Raw genomic sequence first — 7,221 nt, 5'->3', positions numbered from 1 at the left:
ATCAATAAGCACTTTATGTTTTGGAGGTTCAACAGTTATAGAAAGTTCTAATAGTATTATCTTAGAATATGTGTACAGTATTTTATAAAAACACAAGTCTTGCTAATGTTACGACTGTTACAATATTGGTACGTAATAATAAAAATTGTGTACATAGTATGTAGAAGGAATATGTGATATAAAAATGGCTTTCATTTTACTTTGTGAACTACCTTTTTAAGATTCATTCAAATCATTTATTAAAATCCTGTGAGCACCAAAAGCCATTTCCTTTACTTTGACTCGATGCATTTTCCCGGAAGCCGTTACTGGTATCCCAGGCGCGTAAAAGAAACCACCGTGTAGCTGCCGAGTATCCGGTAGTTCTTCTAAAAGACGTAATAAGTATATATTAGGTACTAGAAGAGAAATTAAATTAAAACTATAGCATACCTTAAATTAAATTGTCTACGGTTAACCTATTGAAAGTTATAACTGTATAATGTTATATATTTAATTGATGCAAGTAATCATTATTTACAGACTACGACATATGTGTAGATAGGTATTACTTTAGTCATTAATATTATCTTTTATGGTACAAAGATATGTTTAAATTAAAAATATATTCTAGTGTTCGTTACTGTAATTAAGTACCTTTTATTAAATTGAAGATCTCTTGTGGATTTATCTGCTGACCGTTTTTCTTTACAATAGCAGCTACTGGCACCTCAGTTAGGAATTCATCTGGTATGCCCACAACGCATACCTCGGCGACAGCTGGATGTTTCTTGATAATATTCTCTAATTGCAACGGCGATATCTAACAAAAAATAAACATATGTAGATAATTAATATGGTGTTAAATTCATGAGAAACTATAAAAATATTTCAAGTAAAGAAGAGACAATAATCGTAACGTTAATCGTTGTCGTTCGTTTTAGGAATCCATTTTCGAAAATTTTTCATTTATTTCTAAATTGTTCGAGTGTGGACATCGTAGGACCGGGTAATAACCCGGTCCTACGATGTCCACACTTGAACTAAAGGATAGGAACATAAATCTGATGGTAAATATATATATATATATAGAAATATAAGAGAGAAATTGGTTATTGTAAGGATTAATCATGTCCAACACTGTTATCATGGAATGTACATAATGTAAATTAAACATTTGTTTAGTGAGTAACATGAAGGTTCTCAATTCAATCGTACATTTATGTGTATGTTATACGATCTTTTCTATAAAATGGATCAGATTTAATGATCCATTTTTCGATTGTTAGCGAACGTATTATGGTACCTATTATATAATTTTTGTCTGGTTTGGTAATCATTGGTGTCATGGTTTGTTTATTATTTTTCTACAGAACAGAATATATTTTTTTGATTAATCACCATTTCTTTTATATACATACATGTAGTATTGTGATTATCAGAGAAAATTGATATATTTGAAAACAGAAATTATCGATAATACAATAAAAACGGTAAGACAAATTGCAAGGTCTACTTCTTTAGACGTTTTCTTAAAATTAAGACTGAAAGCATGAGGTAATATATCAGCATGACTTTCTTATAATCTGATCTAATTATGAGAGTGTTACTCTATAATTTTATAAATAGATTTATAGATACTTTACAATAGAATCCTACTGAATCCTCACTCTGACAATATCTGGTTTTAATTGTCTGGGTAGTTTTCAATCAATACGGAGCTTGTCTATCTTGTAGACCTCTATTTTATTGGCCGTTTAATTAAAAATGTTACGAGAATGAACAAAGAATGTTCAGTTCTTTATTTGAGCTTTTGTCGTCAAATAGGCCATTATAGTTATTTTGGCTGACTTTGTGTTACACTTTTACTCGATATGATATATTATGATAAAGTTCAGAGCTTAAAGAAGCTTTAGAGCTTTGTGTTTATATTATACGATATTAACAATAACTTTGTGACTTTAATGTATACGTAAATATTTAATTTACTCTGTCGAGGTATTATATAGGTACCTATGGATAACTCTCAACTCAAATTTAGTAGCAATAACAACACTATACAAAGAGATCCAATTTAAACTTTACAGAATTATATTATCTCTAAGAAACAACCAAGATATGGGATGGAATGTAATTATCAATATTAGTATCTACCGTTATGAACATTTTGAATAGACGGAAATATGTGTAATGAATTAATTTAAAATTGTAATTTCTATAACAATAATAATAACTTTGAACAATTCGGCCAGCGCCATGCAGTACCAAGGTAAGTAGAGCATTTGTTACAGATACTAGATAAGTAATAAAAATACTAAATATATATTTTTTTTTTGCAAATAGGCTCATGACATATGTACAAAATGTCCAGACCGATAAAACAGCCATATTCATGAATTCAATTGTTTGACATTGTGCGAGGAAACGAACCCATGACTATACAAATAAAGCGGTGTAAAACCTCATTATTGACTTAACCATCTTAAAATTAGCCATAGACGGAATATATTCTCTTCTCTGTGTGCGTAGTATTTGGAATAAAAATCTATAGGCGACACATTTATCTACTCGGTTACACAATTTACCAGTCACTCGGAAAAAAATTGGAAGTAAAATATTTTTTTTTGTACAAATATAAGTATAATTTTGTGACATATATGTAGGTACAACATAAAATATAGTTCATCATCATCTGATTCCTCGTTATCCTATTAATTTTAAATCGGCGTAATATGTTTTTTCCTTTATTCATTCCTGTTCGCAGTTATCTAGTTATTTCTTGCCATATCATCTTTTACACAGTTCATACATTTCTTTTTCGGCCAACTTCTGCCTTAGTAACCATTATTGCCTAAGTGCAGTTCACTTTCATTAAAATATTTTCTTTAGTTCCTAATTATAGTGTACATAGTATAATAGTCTTATTGAAATAAAATAATTCGATTCATATTGTAAGTAATTTCTTTGTATGTTTTCCCGACAAAGTAGGTACTAAAGGGCAATTAATAATATAATATAATCAATAACTATTATTTATAAAAAAATCATACAATATTACAAAGTACCTAAAGCTCTGACTCCTACCTGTGACAGTGTTCATATGACTAGTTTGATTTTATCTTATGCTATAAAATTTGTTTATGTCCTTCTCGATCTCAAATACCATACGGATTGTTTTGTCGATCTGTTAAAATGAAAGAGTTAACAAAAAACCAAGCTTTTCCTTTTAAGTATGTAGGTAATATATGGGTGGATATTAAGATTTGAGTATTTTATAATAAATGTCAATTTATTCTACTATATTATATGCGACATTGCTTCAGTTGTATCTATCGGAGCGTAAACAGAATTCTCGTAAGTCTAGATTGCTTCACGCCCGATGATTTTGCATCTCACTTGGTATCTTATTTACTTTGAGTAGGTAGCGTATGTATTTATGCGAATATTTATAATATTAATCATAATAGAATCAGAAAATGAACAATTGAATATAATGAGATCAAATGAAAGAATATACTTTCCTATACATAATTACCACATAAAAGTCTGCATGTCTGTATACTGTATATTACAGCTTGAAGGTTGTACAGTTAAACCATTTTTTTATAAATTTGTGTATAATATCATGGGACCAAATTGAAGAAGAACGTAGAACACGTTTTATTGCACAAGTAAAACTTGAAGGGTCTGGGGGAAAATAGGGGATGGAAGTAAGGTACCCATTTTTGCGAGTAATCCTTTGGCAATATGAGTACGTACCATTTCTGTGCGAATATAGTTACGTGTATATACAATAATTTTTAATTCCATATCATATCTGATCTAAGTGGTTCAGATGTTTACCACATCGCTTTACTTCCGATGGTCGCAGGTTCGATTCCTCGCACGATGCAATAATTTGTATTAATGGATATGATTGATAGTATTGGTATGGGTATTTTCTATGTATATACATATATAGTGCATGTATGAAAAAATATAAGTATTTGATATCCATGATACTATTTATGTATATTAAGCGATGGTTGCCACTTTCTATCAGGCAGGCCATCAATATTCTACTTATATAAAAAATATATTGAAACTTACAAAATGTCCAGCGCTTTTGATTAGAAGTCGTTTTCTTTCGACGAAGTAGTAATTATTATCGTTGTCTTTGTAGAATATGTCACCAGTTTTTAACCACCCATCTTCTGTTAACATTTTTCTAGTTTCTTCAAGATTGTTTAAATATCCTGAAAAGTAATAATTTTTAATATTGTAAATTCTTTTGTTTTACTATTAATAGTAGCTTTTCTCTAAAAAGTGGACGAATTATTGTGCCCCGAAACAAAAGTAAAAGAATATTTCTTTAGTTTTGGGTGCAAGAAATAATTGTATAGGTAACTAAAATAATACACTTATAATGTGTACATATTCAAATTTCCATTATAATGTATACGTATACGAAAATGTCAAAAATTTGTAATACTAGCAATAAACTGTACCTAATATGTCTTACCTTAAAGAAAGAATTTCCTTTTATCCAAAGTTCACCACTTTTGAAAGGTTTTTCTATATTAAAACCATTATCATCCACTAGCTGAAATAAGTATATAATATATATAAATAAGTAGTTTAAAGAACATGTCTTTTACCTAATAAATATTTATCTATTTAGCGTGATATAAGATTAAATATTGTTAATTATACATATTTGCAAAGTAAATAAATGTTATAACATATTGAATTTTTACTGGTAAACAAATGCTGACAGTCATAGAAAAATGTAATGCAGTCCAGATAACGAATTAAATCTCATTGCTTTGAATTCTAAGTACATTTCATTAATATTTTAGTAAATTAGTTAGAGATATAAATCAATAACATACCCTATACTCATTGTATTCGAAAGGTTTTCCAACTGATCCCAATGGGGTTGATCGCGTATAATTAAAACCCGGCACAAGAAGTTCTGTCATTCCGTAGACTAAATACAGAAATGCATTAGTTCTGGACTAAAAAGAGAAAAATATAAAATATGTATATTAGATATAGAATACAATAATGATATGAACACTTATAAAAAACTACTGGTACTATAAAATGTTTACTAACTTTCATTAAATCTAATAGAGGTTTTTCAACAGTACTGCCGGATATAAGGATGTATTTGAAGCAGGTCAGATCGCAAATTTTCTCGGTGCCATGTAAAAATTGTCCCAACAAGTAAGGCGTCCAAGCAGTCACATGAGGCTGTAAATGTATAAAATTTTATAATAATTCTACTATGAAATGTTGTATTTCTTTTTTTCCAAAAGGTGTCCTTATACTTTAAGAAATAAATATTATTAAATAGAGTTACAAATAATGAACTTAGTGAAACAACGTCATTTTACAGAATGATCGGATTATTACATCGTATAGTATATAATTATAAAATATCCCCCGCCGCGTTAGGCTATATGTCCACGCTAATCTCAAAAATTACCAAATGGATTTTAATGGTTTCCATAGATTTCTGACGAAGAAAATGACTGCATCAGACATCATTTTGTTGCTGTATAATTTGATAAGGTTTTATATAAATTAATAGAAATATCTGTGCAATGACCGGCATGAAGTATAATGATTTAGTTATTTACTTGTATGAAGTTCTACTTATCAATAACAAAACAAGTATAAAAATAAACGAGGAAAAGATAATGAATTTATAACTGTATCTAATTCAAAATTAGATAACAATCTAAAGAATTTAGACCACGAAGAATTTCATAATGTATTTTCTCTTTATATTCTCTCTTTTAATTTTTCATATAAGCACTTAGGTTAAGTTACACGTAGCACAGTGTACAGATAGTGTTCAGTAAGGTATGTTCTTGTTAATAAATTACTGCTACACTATTATTAACCTAGTAATTATCTAGCGTACATATTTTGTATTCTGTAATTTGTGTGAATCTAATATAATTAGATTAAGACATAAACTAACTTTAACTAACTTAAATTTTAAAACATAATTATAATTTATATTTTAATGATCTATAAATCTTTTACCTTGTATTTGTTTATTGTGACGATGAGAAGTTGTGGTGTTAGAGGAACAGACATCTGAAGTCTTGTATATAATCTTAGGGGCCCAGAAATGAATAATACGAGTGAAGATAACCATTGGAATGTTGACATTGTCAAGGTTAGTTCTAAAGGATCTGTGAATGGTGTCCTGAAAAAAGACAATTATTTTGAAATAGCAGCGTATATATATATATATTATATATTCTACTATATATATAAAGTTATACATTTTTTACGGATACATCCAGAAAGTTTGAAAGAACTTTAGAAAAACAATAATCACGGCGATGCTTCATGCCGAATCATGTATACAATAGCAATAATAGTACTATTGAATATTATATAGATGTTAATATTGTTATTATTTTTAATATTATATAATATTGTTCTTTTGTGTTGAAGCACTGTCTCTGTTATATCGTCAATCTTAGACTATACCGGTCGCTTACTACATCAGAACACTGATACATAATACAATAAAATAATTATTACAGAGTTTATACTGACCACCAGCTCGTATTCCGTTTAGTACAGTATTGTATGGTATAATTGCTACTTTTGGAAGTCCCGTCGTCCCACTTGTCAACATTAACCATGCTGCTATTTTAGACTGGTTGAATTGTTAGGCCTAAAAATAAATAATACTTAGTTGTTGTTATATACTTGTTACAGTAAGTGGAATATATAACAATACTACTATTCATATTAGAGATTCACTCTCATGATATTTCCAGTCTTTTGTTATCTTGTAGCACGTTAGATGATAATAATATGATGCCCGTAATAAAGTCTTGGTGAAGTCGCTGTCAGTACCAGTCTTAAAAGGTCATTGTTTATATGTACATTAAGGGCTTTCTTTCAATAATGATGACAGAAAAAACACAACGCATAATTTAAAAAAAACAGCTTTTATAAGTGCGTATTTAAACGCCTAGTAAATGACTCCAAGCAAAGGGAGTAAACACAGGTAGCCATTTTCAGTTACGGGTATATCAACATACTCACGGAAGCCAATTTCAAATTGCCGTTATGTGCCTTTATAAAATTTTCCAAGTTATCGCTCTCGATATTCGAAAATTACGAATTTTCCCCTCCTGATTGTTTCTTACTTGAACGCTTCTTTAACGTGTTCACGTTATTTGTTGACAAACACCATTTTTTGGATTAATGTACGGAAAAGATTTCCTT

The 7,221-nt window shown here is 29.2% G+C and overlaps 1 pseudogene; it reads right to left on the bottom strand.

Annotated features, from left to right (window-relative positions):
• Positions 1-216: 216 nt before the first annotated feature.
• Positions 217-6,652, bottom strand: LOC131851663 (luciferin 4-monooxygenase-like; annotated as a pseudogene).
• Between the last annotated feature and the right edge of the window lie 569 nt (positions 6,653-7,221).

This window comes from Achroia grisella, unplaced genomic scaffold, assembly GCF_030625045.1.
Source record: "Achroia grisella isolate CSIRO2021 unplaced genomic scaffold, CSIRO_AGI_Agris_v1 utg1061, whole genome shotgun sequence".
In the NCBI taxonomy this organism is placed as follows: Eukaryota; Metazoa; Arthropoda; class Insecta; order Lepidoptera; family Pyralidae; genus Achroia; species Achroia grisella.
This window is presented reverse-complemented; position numbering and strand designations above follow the sequence as displayed.